This window comes from Anomaloglossus baeobatrachus, chromosome 2, assembly GCF_048569485.1.
Source record: "Anomaloglossus baeobatrachus isolate aAnoBae1 chromosome 2, aAnoBae1.hap1, whole genome shotgun sequence".
Lineage (NCBI taxonomy): Eukaryota > Metazoa > Chordata > Amphibia > Anura > Aromobatidae > Anomaloglossus > Anomaloglossus baeobatrachus.
In genome coordinates, this window is record NC_134354.1 from 363,067,923 (window position 1) to 363,087,804 (window position 19,882).

Below are 19,882 nucleotides of genomic sequence, written 5' to 3' on the forward strand. Positions count from 1 at the left end.
AGATACTCCTGTATACGTGCGTCCATTTCTATGGCAGGAATTATTTCGCCAAATTTTGTCTTGTACCGGGGATCTAACAGTGTGGCAACCCAGTATTCAGGATTACTTCGAATTCGTACAATCCGAGGGTCATGTAGGTAGTGCAGCAAGAAGGCGCTCATGTGTCTTGTGCATCCAGGAGGACCAAGTCCTTGGTGTGTTGGTGGCAGAGAGGTGAGAATCGTGCCTCCTTCCTCTGCCCTCTCCCCACAACCTCGCACAACCGAAATGTGAGCAAGCTCTCACTCATCTGCTGAGTCTTCCATGCCCATCGCCAGTTCATCCTCCATTTCTTCATGGGCTCCTGCACTTTCCTCAACACTTTTTGCTGATACTATGCGCCCTTGTTAATTCCTCTCCCTCACCATGACTGCCGCATAGGTGCCGCTGACCATCTGGACCTCGTAGATCTTGTTATCCCTTCCGCATATGACTCCTCCTGTACTTCCTCCCCTTCCTCTTGTCCCAACACCTGACTCCGAATAATAATTACAGTGTGCTCCATCATGTAGATGACCAGAATTGTCACGCTGAGAATGACATTGCCAGTGCTAAACATCTTCGTCGACATTTGTAAACTGTGTAGCAGGGTGCATAGGTCCTTGATCTGACACCACTCCAGCAGCGTGATCTGCACCACCTCTGGATCACGTTATCCCAGGCTATATGTCATACCGTATTTCAGCAGGGCTCTGCGGTGCTGCCACACACGCTGCAACATGTGCAGATTCCAATTCCTGCGTGTTGGAACATCGCATTTCCGGCGTTTAACCGCCAGACCCTAAGACTTCCGGAGTGATGAAAGTTGTTGAGCTGCTGTGTGCGCACGATGGAAGTGAGCACATAGCGAGCGTGCCCGCTGCACAAGGCCATGTAGGCCGGGATGGTGTTTTAAAAATTGCTGGAGAATTAGGTTCAACACGTGAGCCATACAAGGCACGTGTGTCACATTGCCCTGACGATGGCCCGCAGCCAGATTTGCATCATTGCCGCACACGGCTGTTAAGTCACCAACGGAGTACGCTCCGTCAATTTGTACTCCGGTCGCCAGGTGACAACGTGTTCCTTTCATGCATAGTGCTGATGATGGGAGAGGAGTCGATGCCAGCGGCGCAGGTGGACGCAGGTTATGCTCACCCACTGGGCTGCATTACCTTGACAGATGCAGAATCTCTGGCTGAATGTAGCTTGTGGGTATCTCACAGATGAAATACCATCATTCAGCTACAACCAATGGGAAGAAGACACCACACCCTTTTTTATGCCCATCCTGTCTGCAGACCACTGCCAGACATAGCTATGAACCTCTGGTTAATTTTACCCCCAGTTCAGTTTTATGATTTTGTGTGCTTGTTACCTGACTACTTTTCCTGCTTGCTGTTTATGTACCTTGTTGGCCGATCCGCATTTCACCTCTGCTTGTTTTCTGATTAAGTCCTGGCCGTCCCATTCTGTTCCTGTTCCTCAATTAATGTTTTGACCCTGCCTGACGACTATTCTCTGGAACTGCAGTCTTCCACAGGTATTAATCACCTTGGGCCCTGTGTAATTCCTAATCCCTGTATAGGGGTTAAAGGGTTTCAGGGTTCTAGGGGTCCTCCTTGGTGAGTGGCTTCCCTCTAGCCTATCATTTACAGCCCATCTGAGTGTGTGGATCAAGGAAGGCGTTACACCGTGCTCTCTGCAGAGGGCCATGTGGGCCAGGATAGTGCTTTAAAAATTGCTGGACAACCAGGTTCAACACGTGAACCACACAAGGCACGTGTGTCACATTGTCACAGCGAAGGGCCGCACCCATGTTTGCATCATTGTCGCACCCGGCCTTCCCTGGCTGCTGGTTGAGTGGAGACAACCATTGATGAAACTCGGTCTCCAGAGCTAACCGTCCACAACTTTTCAGCGGTGTGACTCACATTTCCCATACATTTCAAAGTAAACCTTTGACCGCCTGATGGCATTGAGCTCTGCTGCCAGCATAGTAAGGAGGTGTGTGGTAGTCCTTGTGCGCAGTTACAAGGAAGGATGGCCTGACCACACAGGGTTTGCGCCGAAGTGGAGGACCCACACGAGGTTGAAGAGGCAGAAGCAGTGTATTAACTTCTACATACAGAAGAAGGATTGACACAACTCGTGGGGACGGCAAGACTTGTACAGCAGACCCTTCTCCATCTCTCCCCACAGTAACCCATTGCCCAGTCAGCGACATGTAACGCCCCTGTCCATGCTTACTGGGCCAATTATCTGTGGTAAAATGCACCCTGTCACACAGAGTTTCTCAAGGAATCAGTGATGTTTAGTGCGACATGCTGGTGTAGCGCGTGCATGCCTTTGTTGGAGAAGGAGTGGCGCCTGGGCATCGGCTCTTGGGGCACTGCGATGGGCATAAGGTCTCGAAAATCCTCGGTTAAAAAGGTTGGAAAGGCAGCATTTTGGTAGCCAACAGTTTCCAGATGCTGAAAGTCAACCTCTAAGCCATGTCATGCCCTTCTAAAAGCATGTAAAACACAATAAGGGGACTCCAACCACAGTCTCCCTCGTTGCCACTAACTGGGCCACACACACCCCACTTGACTGGCATCAGTTGACCCCCCCTTTTGAAAAAGAAAAAGATGCTTGGCATGAAGCACTCTCAAAAATACGTGTGCCTTTCCCGTCCCCTGGATGACCCAGGGGAAGAAAAGTCCTCTGAGAGCCATGACTTGTTCATCTTGGTTCTTTTAGAAACACAGCGAGGGGACTCCAACCACAGTCTCCCTCGTTGCCACTAATTGGGCCACACACACCCCACTTGACTAGCATCAGTTGACCCCCCCTTTTGAAAAAGAAAAAGATGCTTGGCATGAAGCACTCTCAAAAATACGTGTGCCTTTCCCGTCCCCTGGATAACCCAGGGGAAGAAAAGTCCTCTGAGAGCCATGACTTGTTCATCTTGGTTCTTTTAGAAACACAGCGAGGGGACTCCACCCACAGTCTCCCTCGTTTCCACTAACTGGGCCACACACACCCCACTTGACTGGCATCAGTTGACCTTCCCTTTTGAACAAGAAAAAGATGCTTGGCATGAAGCACTCTCAAAAATACGCGTGCCTTTCCCGTCCCCTGGCTGACCCAGGGGAAGAAAAGTCCTCTGAGAGCCATGACTTGTTCATCTTGGTTCTTTTAGAAACACAGCGAGGGGACTCCAACCACAGTCTCCCTCGTTGCCACTAACTGGGCCACACACACCCCACTTGACTGGCATCAGTTGACCTTCCCTTTTGAAAAAGAAAAAGATGCTTGGCATGAAGCACTCTCAAAAATACGCGTGCCTTTCCCATCTCCTGGCTGACCCAGGGGAAGAAAAGTCCTCTGAGAGCCATGACTTGTTCATCTTGGTTCTTTTAGAAACACAGCGAGGGGACTCCAACCACAGTCTCCCTCGTTGCCACTAATTGGGCCACACACACCCCACTTGACTGGCATCAGTTGACCCCCCCTTTTGAAAAAGAAAAAGATGCTTGGCATGAAGCACTCTCAAAAATATGCGTGCCTTTCCCGTCCCCTGGATGACCCAGGGGAAGAAAAGTCCTCTGAGAGCCATGACTTGTTCATCTTGGTTCTTTTAGAAACACAGCGAGGGGACTCCAACCACAGTCTCCCTCGTTTCCACTAACTGGGCCACACACACCCCACTTGACTGGCATCAGTTGACCTTCCCTTTTGAAAAAGAAAAAGATGCTTGGCATGAAGCACTCTCAAAAATACGCGTGCCTTTCCCGTCCCCTGGCTGACCCAGGGGAAGAAAAGTCCTCTGAGAGCCATGACTTGTTCATCTTGGTTCTTTTAGAAACACAGCGAGGGGACTCCAACCAGTCTCCCTCGTTGCCACTAACTGGGCCACACACACCCCACTTGACTGGCATCAGTTGACCTTCCCTTTTGAAAAAGAAAAAGATGCTTGGCATGAAGCACTCTCAAAAATACGCGTGCCTTTCCCATCCCCTGGCTGACCCAGGGGAAGAAAAGTCCTCTGAGAGCCATGACTTGTTCATCTTGGTTCTTTTAGAAACACAGCGAGGGGACTCCAACCACAGTCTCCCTCGTTGCCACTAATTGGGCCACACACACCCCACTTGACTGGCATCAGTTGACCCCCCCTTTTGAAAAAGAAAAAGATGCTTGGCATGAAGTACTCTCAAAAATACGCGTGCCTTTCCCGTCCCCTGGATGACCCAGGGGAAGACAAGTCCTCTGAGAGCCATGACTTGTTCATCTTGGTTCTTTTAGAAACACAGCGAGGGGACTCCAACCACAGTCTCCCTCGTTTCCACTAACTGGGCCACACACACCCCACTTGACTGGCATCAGTTGACCTTCCCTTTTGAAAAAGAAAAAGATGCTTGGCATGAAGCACTCTCAAAAATACGCGTGCCTTTCCCGTCCCCTGGCTGACCCAGGGGAAGAAAAGTCCTCTGAGAGCCATGACTTGTTCATCTTGGTTCTTTTAGAAACACAGCGAGGGGACTCCAACCACAGTCTACCTCGTTGCCACTAATTGGGCCACACACACCACACTTGACTGGCATCAGTTGACCCCCCCTTTTGAAAAAGAAAAAGATGCTTGGCATGAAGCACTCTCAAAAATACGCGTGCCTTTCCCGTCCCCTGGATGACCCAGGGGAAGAAAAGTCCTCTGAGAGCCATGACTTGTTCATCTTGGTTCTTTTAGAAACACAGCGAGGGGACTCCAACCACAGTCTCCCTCATTTCCACTAACTGGGCCACACACACCCCACTTGACTGGCATCAGTTGACCTTCCCTTTTGAAAAAGAAAAAGATGCTTGGCATGAAGCACTCTCAAAAATATGCGTGCCTTTCCCGTCCCCTGGCTGACCCAGGGGAAGAAAAGTCCTCTGAGAGCCATGACTTGTTCATCTTGGTTCTTTTAGAAACACAGCGAGGGGACTCCAACCACAGTCTCCCTCGTTGCCACTAACTGGGCCACACACACCCCACTTGACTGGCATCAGTTGACCCCCGCTTTTGAAAAAGAAAAAGATGCTTGGCATGAAGCACTCTTAAAAATACGCGTGCCTTTCCCGTCCCCTGGATGACCCAGGGGAAGAAAAGTCCTCTGAGAGCCATGACTTGTTCATCTTGGTTCTTTTAGAAACACAGCGAGGGGACTCCAACAACAGTCTCCCTCGTTTCCACTAACTGGGCCACACACACCCCACTTGACTGGCATCAGTTGACCTTCCCTTTTGAAAAAGAAAAAGATGCTTGGCATGAAGCACTCTCAAAAATACGCGTGCCTTTCTCGTCCCCTGGCTGACCCAGGGGAAGAAAAGTCCTCTGAGAGCCATGACTTGTTCATCTTGGTTCTTTTAGAAACACAGCGAGGGGACTCCAACCACAGTCTCCCTCGTTGCCACTAATTGGGCCACACACACCCCACTTGACTGGCATCAGTTGACCCCCCCTTTTGAAAAAGAAAAAGATGCTTGGCATGAAGCACTCTCAAAACTACGCGTGCCTTTCCCGTCCCCTGGATGACCCAGGGGAAGAAAAGTCCTCTGAGAGCCATGACTTGTTCATCTTGGTTCTTTTAGAAACACAGCGAGGGGACTCCAACCACAGTCTCCCTCGTTGCCACTAATTGGGCCACACACACCCCACTTGACTGGCATCAGTTGACCCCCCCTTTTGAAAAAGAAAAAGATGCTTGGCATGAAGCACTCTCAAAAATATGCGTGCCTTTCCCATCCCCTGGATGACCCAGGGGAAGAAAAGTCCTCTGAGAGCCATGACTTGTTCATCTTGGTTCTTTTAGAAACACAGCGAGGGGACTCCAACCACAGTCTCCCTCGTTTCCACTAACTGGGCCACACACACCCCACTTGACTGGCATCAGTTGACCTTCCCTTTTGAAAAAGAAAAAGATGCTTGGCATGAAGCACTCTCAAAAATACGCGTGCCTTTCCCGTCCCCTGGCTGACCCAGGGGAAGAAAAGTCCTCTGAGAGCCATGACTTGTTCATCTTGGTTCTTTTAGAAACACAGGGAGGGGACTCCAACCAGTCTCCCTCGTTGCCACTAACTGGGCCACACACACCCCACTTGACTGGCATCAGTTGACCCCCCCTTTTGAAAAAGAAAAAGATGCTTGGCATGAAGCACTCTCAAAAATACGCGTGCCTTTCCCGTCCCCTGGATGACCCAGGGGAAGAAAAGTCCTCTGAGAGCCATGACTTGTTCATCTTGGTTCTTTTAGAAACACAGCGAGGGGACTCCAACCACAGTCTCCCTCGTTTCCACTAACTGGGCCACACACACCCCACTTGACTGGCATCAGTTGACCTTCCCTTTTGAAAAAGAAAAAGATGCTTGGCATGAAGCACTCTCAAAAATACGCGTGCCTTTCCCATCCCCTGGCTGACCCAGGGGAAGAAAAGTCCTCTGAGAGCCATGACTTGTTCATCTTGGTTCTTTTAGAAACACAGCGAGGGGACTCCAACCACAGTCTCCCTCGTTGCCACTAATTGGGCCACACACACCCCACTTGACTGGCATCAGTTGACCCCCCCTTTTGAAAAAGAAAAAGATGCTTGGCATGAAGCACTCTCAAAAATACGCGTGCCTTTCCCGTCCCCTGGATGACCCAGGGGAAGACAAGTCCTCTGAGAGCCATGACTTGTTCATCTTGGTTCTTTTAGAAACACAGCGAGGGGACTCCAACCACAGTCTCCCTCGTTTCCACTAACTGGGCCACACACACCCCACTTGACTGGCATCAGTTGACCTTCCCTTTTGAAAAAGAAAAAGATGCTTGGCATGAAGCACTCTCAAAAATACGCGTGCCTTTCCCGTCCCCTGGCTGACCCAGGGGAAGAAAAGTCCTCTGAGAGCCATGACTTGTTCATCTTGGTTCTTTTAGAAACACAGCGAGGGGACTCCAACCACAGTCTCCCTCGTTGCCACTAACTGGGCCACACACACCGCACTTGACTTGCATCAGTTGACCTTCCCTTTTGAAAAAGAAAAAGATGCTTGGCATGAAGCACTCTCAAAAATACGCGTGCCTTTCCCGTCCCTTGGCTGACCCAGGGGAAGAAAAGTCCTCTGAGAGCCATGACTTGTTCATCTTGGTTCTTTTAGAAACACAGCGAGGGGACTCCAACCACAGTCTCCCTCGTTGCCACTAATTGGGCCACACACACCACACTTGACTGGCATCAGTTGACCCCCCCTTTTGAAAAAGAAAAAGATGCTTGGCATAAAGCACTCTCAAAAATACGCATGCCTTTCCCGTCCCCTGGATGACCCAGGGGAAGAAAAGTCCTCTGAGAGCCATGACTTGTTCATCTTGGTTCTTTTAGAAACACAGCGAGGGGACTCCAACCACAGTCTCCCTCGTTGCCACTAACTGGGCCACACACACCCCACTTGACTGGCATCAGTTGACCTTCCCTTTTGAAAAAGAAAAAAATGCTTGGCATGAAGCACTCTCAAAAATATGCGTGCCTTGCCCGTCCCCTGGCTGACCCAGGGGAAGAAAAGTCCTCTGAGAGCCATGACTTGTTCATCTTGGTTCTTTTAGAAACACAGCGAGGGGACTCCAACCACAGTCTCCCTCGTTGCCACTAACTGGGCCACACACACCCCACTTGACTGGCATCAGTTGACCCCCCCTTTTGAAAAAGAAAAAGATGCTTGGCATGAAGCACTCTCAAAACTACGCGTGCCTTTCCCGTCCCCTGGATGACCCAGGGGAAGAAAAGTCCTCTGAGAGCCATGACTTGTTCATCTTGGTTCTTTTAGAAACACAGCGAGGGGACTCCAACCACAGTCTCCCTCATTTCCACTAACTGGGCCACACACACCCCACTTGACTGGCATCAGTTGACCTTCCCTTTTGAAAAAGAAAAAGATGCTTGGCATGAAGCACTCTCAAAAATACGCGTGCCTTTCCCGTCCCCTGGCTGATCCAGGGGAAGAAAAGTCCTCTGAGAGCCATGACTTGTTCATCTTGGTTCTTTAAGAAACACAGCGAGGGGACTCCAACCACAGTCTCCCTCATTTCCACTAACTGGGCCACACACACCCCACTTGACTGGCATCAGTTGACCTTCCCTTTTGAAAAAGAAAAAGATGCTTGGCATGAAGCACTCTCAAAAATACGCGTGCCTTTCCCGTCCCCTGGCTGACCCAGGGGAAGAAAAGTCCTCTGAGAGCCATGACTTGTTCATCTTGGTTCTTTTAGAAACACAGCGAGGGGACTACAACCACAGTCTCCCTCGTTGCCACTAACTGGGCCACACACACCCCACTTGACTGGCATCAGTTGACCTTCCCTTTTGAAAAAGAAAAAGATGCTTGGCATGAAGCACTCTCAAAAATACGCGTGCCTTTCCCGTCCCCTGGCTGACCCAGGGGAAGAAAAGTCCTCTGAGAGCCATGACTTGTTCATCTTGGTTCTTTTAGAAACACAGCGAGGGGACTACAACCACAGTCTCCCTCGTTGCCACTAATTGGGCCACACACACCCCACTTGACTGGCATCAGTTGACCCCCACTTTTGAAAAAGAAAAAGATGCTTGGCATGAAGCACTCTCAAAAATACGCGTGCCTTTCCCGTCCCCTGGATGACCCAGGGGAAGAAAAGTCCTCTGAGAGCCATGACTTGTTCATCTTGGTTCTTTTAGAAACACAGCGAGGGGACTCCAACAACAGTCTCCCTCGTTTCCACTAACTGGGCCACACACACCCCACTTGACTGGCATCAGTTGACCTTCCCTTTTGAAAAAGAAAAAGATGCTTGGCATGAAGCACTCTCAAAAATACGCGTGTTTTCCCGTCCCCTGGCTGACCCAGGGGAAGAAAAGTCCTCTGAGAGCCATGACTTGTTCATCTTGGTTCTTTTAGAAACACAGCGAGGGGACTCCAACCACAGTCTCCCTCGTTGCCACTAATTGGGCCACACACACCCCACTTGACTGGCATCAGTTGACCCCCCCTTTTGAAAAAGAAAAAGATGCTTGGCATGAAGCACTCTCAAAACTACGCGTGCCTTTCCCGTCCCCTGGATGACCCAGGGGAAGAAAAATCCTCTGAGAGCCATGACTTGTTCATCTTGGTTCTTTAAGAAACACAGCGAGGGGACTCCAACCACAGTCTCCCTCATTTCCACTAACTGGGCCACACACACCCCACTTGACTGGCATCAGTTGACCTTCCCTTTTGAAAAAGAAAAAGATGCTTGGCATGAAGCACTCTCAAAAATACGCGTGCCTTTCCCGTCCCCTGGCTGACCCAGGGGAAGAAAAGTCCTCTGAGAGCCATGACTTGTTCATCTTGGTTCTTTTAGAAACACAGCGAGGGGACTCCAACCACAGTCTCCCTCGTTGCCACTAACTGGGCCACACACACCCCACTTGACTGGCATCAGTTGACCACCCCTTTTGAAAAAGAAAAAGATGCTTGGCATGAAGCACTCTCAAAAATACGCGTGCCTTTCCCGCCCCCTGGATGACCCAGGGGAAGAAAAGTCCTCTGAGAGCCATGATTTGTTCAACTTGGTTCTTTTAGAAACACAGCGAGGGGACTCCAACAACAGTCTCCCTCGTTTCCACTAACTGGGCCACACACACCCCACTTGACTGGCATCAGTTGACCTTCCCTTTTGAAAAAGAAAAAGATGCTTGGCATGAAGCACTCTCAAAAATACGCGTGTTTTCCCGTCCCCTGGCTGACCCAGGTGAAGAAAAGTCCTCTGAGAGCCATGACTTGTTCATCTTGGTTCTTTTAAAAACACAGCGAGGGGACTCCAACCACAGTCTCCCTCGTTGCCACTAATTGGGCCACACACACCCCACTTGACTGGCATCAGTTGACCCCCCCTTTTGAAAAAGAAAAAGATGCTTGGCATGAAGCACTCTCAAAAATACGCGTGCCTTTCCCGTCCCCTGGATGACCCAGGGGAAGAAAAGTCCTCTGAGAGCCATGACTGGTTCATCTTGGTTCTTTTAGAAACACAGCGAGGGGACTCCAACCACAGTCTCCCTCGTTTCCACTAACTGGGCCACACACACCCCACTTGACTGGCATCAATTGACCTTCCCTTTTGAAAAAAAAAAAGATGCTTGGCATGAAGCACTCTCAAAAATACGCGTGCCTTTCCCGTCCCCTGGCTGACCCAGGGGAAGAAAAGTCCTCTGAGAGCCATGTCTTGTTCATCTTGGTTCTTTTAGAAACACAGCGAGGGGACTACAACCACAGTCTCCCTCGTTGCCACTAACTGGGCCACACACACCCCACTTGACTGGCATCAGTTGACCTTCCCTTTTGAAAAAGAAAAAGATGCTTGGCATGAAGCACTCTCAAAAATACGCGTGCCTTTCCCGTCCCCTGGCTGACCCAGGGGAAGAAAAGTCCTCTGAGAGCCATGACTTGTTCATCTTGGTTCTTTTAGAAACACAGCGAGGGGACTACAACCACAGTCTCCCTCGTTGCCACTAATTGGGCCACACACACCCCACTTGACTGGCATCAGTTGACCCCCACTTTTGAAAAAGAAAAAGATGCTTGGCATGAAGCACTCTCAAAAATACGCGTGCCTTTCCCGTCCCCTGGATGACCCAGGGGAAGAAAAGTCCTCTGAGAGCCATGACTTGTTCATCTTGGTTCTTTTAGAAACACAGCGAGGGGACTCCAACCACAGTCTCCCTCGTTTCCACTAACTGGGCCACACACACCCCACTTGACTGGCATCAGTTGACCCCCCCTTTTGAAAAAGAAAAAGATGCTTGGCATGAAGCACTCTCAAAAATACGCGTGCCTTTCCCGTCCCCTGGCTGACCCAGGGGAAGAAAAGTCCTCTGAGAGCCATGACTTGTTCATCTTGGTTCTTTTAGAAACACAGCGAGGGGACTCCAACCACAGTCTCCCTCGTTGCCACTAACTGGGCCACACACAACCCACTTGACTGGCATCAGTTGACCTTCCCTTTTGAAAAAGAAAAAGATGCTTGGCATGAAGCACTCTCAAAAATACGCGTGCCTTTCCCGTCCCCTGACTGACCCAGGGGAAGAAAAGTCCTCTGAGAGCCATGACTTGTTCATCTTGGTTCTTTTAGAAACACAGCAAGGGGACTCCAACCACAGTCTCCCTCGTTGCCACTAATTGGGCCACAGACACCTCACTTGACTGGCATTAGTTGACCCCCCCTTTTCAAAAAGAAAAAGATGCTTGGCATGAAGCACTCTCAAAAATACGCGTGCCTTTCCCGTTCCCTGGCTGACCCAGGGGAAGAAAAGTCCTCTGAGAGCCATGACTTGTTCATCTTGGTTCTTTTAAAAACACAGCGAGGGGACTCCAACCACAGTCTCCCTCGTTGCCACTAACTGGGCCACACACACCCCACTTGACTGGCATCAGTTGACCTTCCCTTTTGAAAAAGAAAAAGATGCTTGGCATGAAGCACTCTCAAAAATACGCGTGCCTTTCCCGTCCCCTGGCTGACCCAGGGGAAGAAAAGTCCTCTGAGAGCCATGACTTGTTCATCTTGGTTCTTTTAGAAACACAGCGAGGGGACTCCAACCACAGTCTCCCTCGTTGCCACTAACTGGGCCACACACACCCCACTTGACTGGCATCAGTTGACCTTCCCTTTTGAAAAAGAAAAAGATGCTTGGCATGAAGCACTCTCAAAAATACGCGTGCCTTTCCCGTCCCCTGGCTGACCCAGGGGAAGAAAAGTCCTCTGAGAGCCATGACTTGTTCATCTTGGTTCTTTTAGAAACACAGCGAGGGGACTCCAACCACAGTCTCCCTCGTTGCCACTAACTGGGCCACACACACCCCACTTGACTGGCATCAGTTGACCTTCCCTTTTGAAAAAGAAAAAGATGCTTGGCATGAAGCACTCTCAAAAATACGCGTGCCTTTCCCATCCCCTGGCTGACCCAGGGGAAGAAAAGTCCTCTGAGAGCCATGACTTGTTCATCTTGGTTCTTTTAGAAACACAGCGAGGGGAATCCAACCACAGTCTCCCTCGTTTCCACTAACTGGGCCACACACACCCCACTTGACTGGCATCAGTTGACCTTCCCTTTTCAAAAAGAAAAAGATGCTTGGCATGAAGCACTCTCAAAAATACGCGTGCCTTTCCCGTCCCCTGGCTGACCCAGGGGAAGAAAAGTCCTCTGAGAGCCATGACTTGTTCATCTTGGTTCTTTTAGAAACACAGCGAGGGGACTCCAACCACAGTCTCCCTCGTTGCCACTAACTGGGCCACACACACCCCACTTGACTGGCATCAGTTGACCTTCCCTTTTGAAAAAGAAAAAGATGCTTGGCATGAAGCACTCTCAAAAATACGCGTGCCTTTCCCGTCCCCTGGATGACCCAGGGGAAGAAAAGTCCTCTGAGAGCCATGACTTGTTCATCTTGGTTCTTTTAGAAACACAGAAAGGGGACTCCAACCACAGTCTCCCTCGTTGCCACTAATTGGGCCACACACACCCCACTTGACTGGCATCAGTTGACCCCCCCTTTTGAAAAAGAAAAAGATGCTTGGCATGAAGCACTCTCAAAAATACGCGTGCCTTTCCCGTCCCCTGGCTGACCCCAGGGGAAGAAAAGTCCTCTGAGAGCCATGACTTGTTCATCTTGGTTCTTTTAGAAACACAGCGAGGGGACTCCAACCACAGTCTCCCTCGTTGCCACTAACTGGGCCACACACACCCCACTTGACTGGCATCAGTTGACCTTCCCTTTTGAAAAAGAAAAAGATGCTTGGCATGAAGCACTCTCAAAAATACGCGTGCCTTTCCCGTCCCCTGGCTGACCCAGGGGAAGAAAAGTCCTCTGAGAGCCATGACTTGTTCATCTTGGTTCTTTTAGAAACACAGCGAGGGGACTCCAACCACAGTCTCCCTTGTTGCCACTAACTGGGCCACACACACCCCACTTGACTGGCATCAGTTGACCTTCCCTTTTGAAAAAGAAAAAGATGCTTGGCATGAAGCACTCTCAAAAATATGCGTGCCTTTCCCATCCCCTGGCTGACCCAGGGGAAGAAAAGTCCTCTGAGAGCCATGACTTGTTCATCTTGGTTCTTTTAGAAACACAGCGAGGGGACTCCAACCACAGTCTCCCTCGTTGCCACTAATTGGGCCACACACACCCCACTTGACTGGCATCAGTTGACCCCCCCTTTTGAAAAAGAAAAAGATGCTTGGCATGAAGCACTCTCAAAAATACGCGTGCCTTTCCCGTCCCCTGGATGACCCAGGGGAAGAAAAGTCCTCTGAGAGCCATGACTTGTTCATCTTGGTTCTTTTAGAAACACAGCGAGGGGACTCCAACCACAGTCTCCCTCGTTGCCACTAACTGGGCCACACACACCCCACTTGACTGGCATCAGTTGACCTTCCCTTTTGAAAAAGAAAAAGATGCTTGGCATGAAGCACTCTCAAAAATACGCGTGCCTTTCCCGTCCCCTGGATGACCCAGTGGAAGAAAAGTCCTCTGAGAGCCATGACTTGTTCATCTTGGTTCTTTTAGAAACACAGCGAGGGCACTCCAACCACAGTCTCCCTCGTTTCCACTAACTGGGCCACACACACCCCACTTGACTGGCATCAGTTGACCTTCCCTTTTGAAAAAGAAAAAGATGCTTGGCATGAAGCACTCTCAAAAATACGCGTGCCTTTCCCGTCCCCTGGCTAACCCAGGGGAAGAAAAGTCCTCTGAGAGCCATGACTTGTTCATCTTGGTTCTTTTAGAAACACAGCGAGGGGACTCCAACCACAGTCTCCCTCATTGCCACTAACTGGGCCACACACACCCCACTTGACTGGCATCAGTTGACCTTCCCTTTTGAAAAAGAAAAAGATGCTTGGCATGAAGCACTCTCAAAAATACGCGTGCCTTTCCCGTCCCCTGGCTGACCCAGGGGAAGAAAAGTCCTCTGAGAGCCATGACTTGTTCATCTTGGTTCTTTTAGAAACACAGCGAGGGGACTCCAACCACAGTCTCCCTCGTTGCCACTAATTGGGCCACACACACCCCACTTGACTGGCATCAGTTGACTCCCCCTTTTGAAAAAGAAAAAGATGCTTGGCATGAAGCACTCTCAAAAATACGCGTGCCTTTCCCGTCCCCTGGATGACCCAGGGGAAGAAAAGTCCTCTGAGAGCCATGACTTGTTCATCTTGGTTCTTTTAGAAACACAGCAAGGGGACTCCAACTACAGTCTCCTTCATTTCCACTAACTGGGCCACACACACCCCACTTGACTGGCATCAGTTGACCTTCCCTTTTGAAAAAGAAAAAGATGCTTGGCATGAAGCACTCTCAAAAATACGCGTGCCTTTCCCGTCCCCTGGCTGACCCAGGGGAAGAAAAGTCCTCTGAGAGCCATGACTTGTTCATCTTGGTTCTTTTAGAAACACAGCGAGGGGACTCCAACCACAGTCTCCCTCGTTGCCACTAACTGGGCCATACACACCCCACTTGACTGGCATCAGTTGACCCCCCCTTTTGAAAAAGAAAAAGATGCTTTGCATGAAGCACTCTCAAAAATACGCGTGTCTTTTTCGTCCCCTGGATGACCCAGGGGAAGAAAAGTCCTCTGAGAGCCATGACTTGTTCATCTTGGTTCTTTTAGAAACACAGCGAGGGGACTCCAACCACAGTCTCCCTCGTTTCCACTAACTGGGCCACACACACCCCATTTGACTGGCATCCGTTGACCTTCCCTTTTGAAAAAGAAAAAGATGCTTGGCATGAAGCACTCTCAAAAATACGCGTGCCTTTCCCGTCTCCTGGCTGACCCAGGGGAAGAAAAGTCCTCTGAGAGCCATGACTTGTTCATCTTGGTTCTTTTAGAAACACAGCGAGGGGACTCCAACCACAGTCTCCCTCGTTGCCACTAACTGGGCCACACACACCCCACTTGACTGGCATCAGTTGACCTTCCCTTTTGAAAAAGAAAAAGATGCTTGGCATGAAGCACTCTCAAAAATACGCGTGCCTTTCCCGTCCCCTGGATGACCCAGTGGAAGAAAAGTCCTCTGAGAGCCATGACTTGTTCATCTTGGTTCTTTTAGAAACACAGCGAGGGGACTCCAACCACAGTCTCCCTCGTTTCCACTAACTGGGCCACACACACCCGACTGGCATCAGTTGACCTTCCCTTTTGAAAAAGAAAAAGATGCTTGGCATGAAGCACTCTCAAAAATACGCGTGCCTTTCCCATCCCCTGGCTGACCCAGGGGAAGAAAAGTCCTCTGAGAGCCATGACTTGTTCATCTTGGTTCTTTTAGAAACACAGCGAGGGGACTCCAACCACAGTCTCCCTCGTTGCCACTAATTGGGCCACACACACCCCACTTGATTGGCATCAGTTGACCCCCCTTTTGAAAAAGAAAAAGATGCTTGGCATGAAGCACTCTCAAAAATACGCGTGCCTTTCCCGTCCCCTAGATGACCCAGGGGAAGAAAAGTCCTCTGAGAGCCATGACTTGTTCATCTTGGTTCTTTTAGAAACACAGCGAGGGCACTCCAACCACAGTCTCCCTCGTTTCCACTAACTGGGCCACACACACCCCACTTGACTGGCATCAGTTGACCTTCCCTTTTGAAAAAGAAAAAGATGCTTGGCATGAAGCACTCTCAAAAATACGCGTGCCTTTCCCGTCCCCTGGCTGACCCAGGGGAAGAAAAGTCCTCTGAGAGCCATGACTTGTTCATCTTGGTTCTTTTAGAAACACAGCGAGGAGACTCCAACCAGTCTCCCTCATTGCCACTAACTGGGCCACACACACCCCACTTGACTGGCATCAGTTGACCTTCCCTTTTGAAAAAGAAAAAGATGCTTGGCATGAAGCACTCTCAAAAATACGCGTGCCTTTCCCGTCCCCTGGCTGACCCAGGGGAAGAAAAGTCCTCTGAGAGCCATGACTTGTTCATCTTGGTTATTTTAGAAACACAGCGAGGGGACTCCAACCACAGTCTCCCTCGTTGCCACTAATTGGGCCACACACACCCCACTTGACTGGCATCAGTTGACTCCCCCTTTTGAAAAAGAAAAAGATGCTTGGCATGAAGCACTCTCAAAAATACGCGTGCCTTTCCCGTCCCCTGGATGACCCAGGGGAAGAAAAGTCCTCTGAGAGCCATGACTTGTTCATCTTGGTTCTTTTAGAAACACAGCAAGGGGACTCCAACTACAGTCTCCTTCATTTCCACTAACTGGGCCACACACACCCCATTTGACTGGCATCCGTTGACCTTCCCTTTTGAAAAAGAAAAAGATGCTTGGCATGAAGCACTCTCAAAAATACGCGTGCCTTTCCCGTCTCCTGGCTGACCCAGGGGAAGAAAAGTCCTCTGAGAGCCATGACTTGTTCATCTTGGTTCTTTTAGAAACACAGCGAGGGGACTCCAACCACAGTCTCCCTCGTTGCCACTAACTGGGCCACACACACCCCACTTGACTGGCATCAGTTGACCTTCCCTTTTGAAAAAGAAAAAGATGCTTGGCATGAAGCACTCTCAAAAATACGCGTGCCTTTCCCGTCCCCTGGCTGACCCAGGGGAAGAAAAGTCCTCTGAGAGCCATGACTTGTTCATCTTGGTTCTTTCAGAAACACAGCGAGGGGACTCCAACCACAGTCTCCCTCGTTGCCACTAATTGGGCCACACACACCCCACTTGATTGGCATCAGTTGACCCCCCCTTTTGAAAAAGAAAAAGATGCTTGGCATGAAGCACTCTCAAAAATACGCGTGCCTTTCCCGTCCCCTGGATGACCCAGGGGAAGAAAAGTCCTCTGAGAGCCATGACTTGTTCATCTTGGTTCTTTTAGAAACACAGCGAGGGCACTCCAACCACAGTCTCCCTCGTTTCCACTAACTGGGCCACACACACCCCACTTGACTGGCATCAGTTGACCTTCCCTTTTGAAAAAGAAAAAGATGCTTGGCATGAAGCACTCTCAAAAATACGCGTGCCTTTCCCGTCCCCTGGCTGACCCAGGGGAAGAAAAGTCCTCTGAGAGCCATGACTTGCTCATCTTGGTTCTTTTAGAAACACAGCGAGGGGACTCCAACCACAGTCTCCCTCATTGCCACTAACTGGGCCACACACACCCCACTTGACTGGCATCAGTTGACCTTCCCTTTTGAAAAAGAAAAAGATGCTTGGCATGAAGCACTCTCAAAAATACGCGTGCCTTTCCCGTCCCCTGGCTGACCCAGGGGAAGAAAAGTCCTCTGAGAGCCATGACTTGTTCATCTTGGTTCTTTTAGAAACACAGCGAGGGGACTCCAATCACAGTCTCCCTCGTTGCCACTAATTGGGCCACACACACCCCACTTGACTGGCATCAGTTGACCCCCCCTTTTGAAAAAGAAAAAGATGCTTGGCATGAAGCACTCTCAAAAATACGCGTGCCTTTCCCGTCCCCTGGATGACCCAGGGGAAGAAAAGTCCTCTGAGAGCCATGACTTGTTCATCTTGGTTCTTTTAGAAACACAGCGAGGGGACTCCAACTACAGTCTCCCTCATTTCCACTAACTGGGCCACACACACCCCACTTGACTGGCATCAGTTGACCTTCCCTTTTGAAAAAGAAAAAGATGCTTGGCATGAAGCACTCTCAAAAATACGCGTGCCTTTCCCGTCCCCTGGCTGACCCAGGGGAAGAAAAGTCCTCTGAGAGCCATGACTTGTTCATCTTGGTTCTTTTAGAAACACAGCGAGGGGACTCCAACCACAGTCTCCCTCGTTGCCACTAACTGGGCCATACACACCCCACTTGACTGGCATCAGTTGACCCCCCCTTTTGAAAAAGAAAAAGATGCTTTGCATGAAGCACTCTCAAAAATACGCGTGCCTTTCCCGTCCCCTGGATGACCCAGGGGAAGAAAAGTCCTCTGAGAGCCATGACTTGTTCATCTTGGTTCTTTTAGAAACACAGCAAGGGGACTCCAACCACAGTCTCCCTCGTTTCCACTAACTGGGCCACACACACCCCACTTGACTGGCATCCGTTGACCTTCCCTTTTGAAAAAGAAAAAGATGCTTGGCATGAAGCACTCTCAAAATTACGCGTGCCTTTCCCGTCTCCTGGCTGACCCAGGGGAAGAAAAGTCCTCTGAGAGCCATGACTTGTTCATCTTGGTTCTTTTAGAAACACAGCGAGGGGACTCCAACCACAGTCTCCCTCGTTGCCACTAACTGGGCCACACACACCCCACTTGACTGGCATCAGTTGACCTTCCCTTTTGAAAAAGAAAAAGATGCTTGGCATGAAGCACTCTCAAAAATACGCGTGCCTTTCCCGTCCCCTGGCTGACCCAGGGGAAGAAAAGTCCTCTGAGAGCCATGACTTGTTCATCTTGGTTCTTTTAGAAACACAGCGAGGGGACTCCAACCACAGTCTCCCTCGTTGCCACTAATTGGGCCACACACACCCCACTTGACTGGCATCAGTTGACCCCCCTTTTGAAAAAGAAAAAGATGCTTGGCATGAAGCACTCTCAAAAATACGCGTGCCTTTCCCGTCCCCTGGATGACCCAGGGGAAGAAAAGTCCTCTGAGAGCCATGACTTGTTCATCTTGGTTCTTTTAGAAACACAGCGAGGGGACTCCAACCACAGTCTCTCTCGTTTCCACTAACTGGGCCACACACACCCCACTTGACTGGCATCAGTTGACCTTCCCCTTTGAAAAAGAAAAAGATGCTTGGCATGAAGCACTCTCAAAAATACGCGTGCCTTTCCCGTCCCCTGGCTGACCCAGGGGAAGAAAAGTCCTCTGAGAGCCATGACTTGTTCATCTTGGTTCTTTTAGAAACACAGCGAGGGGACTCCAACCACAGTCTCCCTCGTTGCCACTAACTGGGCCACACACACCCCACTTGACTGGCATCAGTTGACCTTCCCTTTTGAAAAAGAAAAAGATGCTTGGCATGAAGCACTCTCAAAAATACGCGTGCCTTTCCCGTCCCCTGGCTGACCCAGGGGAAGAAAAGTCCTCTGAGAGCCATGACTTGTTCACCTTGGTTCTTTTAGAAACACAGCGAGGGGACTCCAACCACAGTCTCCCTCGTTGCCACTAATTGGGCCACACACACCCCACTTGACTGGCATCAGTTGACCCCCCCTTTTGAAAAAGAAAAAGATGCTTGGCATGAAGCACTCTCAAAAATACGCGTGCCTTTCCCGTCCCCTGGCTGACCCAGGGGAAGAAAAGTCCTCTGAGAGCCATGACTTGTTCATCTTGGTTCTTTTAGAAACACAGCGAGGGGACTTCAACCACAGTCTCCCTCGTTGCCACTAACTGGGCCACACACACCCCACTTGACTGCCATCAGTTGACCCCCCCTTTTGAAAAAGAAAAAGATGGTTGGCATGAAGCACTCTCAAAAATACGCGTGCCTTTCCCGTCCCCTGGATGACCCAGGGGAAGAAAAGTCCTCTGAGAGCCATGACTTGTTCATCTTGGTTCTTTTAGAAACACAGCGAGGGGACTCCAACCACAGTCTCCCTCGTTTCCACTAACTGGGCCACACACACCCCACTTGACTGGCATCAGTTGACCTTCCCTTTTGAAAAAGAAAAAGATGCTTGGCATGAAGCACTCTCAAAAATACGCGTGCCTTTCCCGTCCCCTGGCTGACCCAGGGGAAGAAAAGTCCTCTGAGAGCCATGACTTGTTCATCTTGGTTCTTTTAGAAACACAGCGAGGGGACTCCAACCACAGTCTCCCTCGTTGCCACTAATTGGGCCACACACACCCCACTTGACTGGCATCAGTTGACCCCCCCTTTTGAAAAAGAAAAAGATGCTTGGCA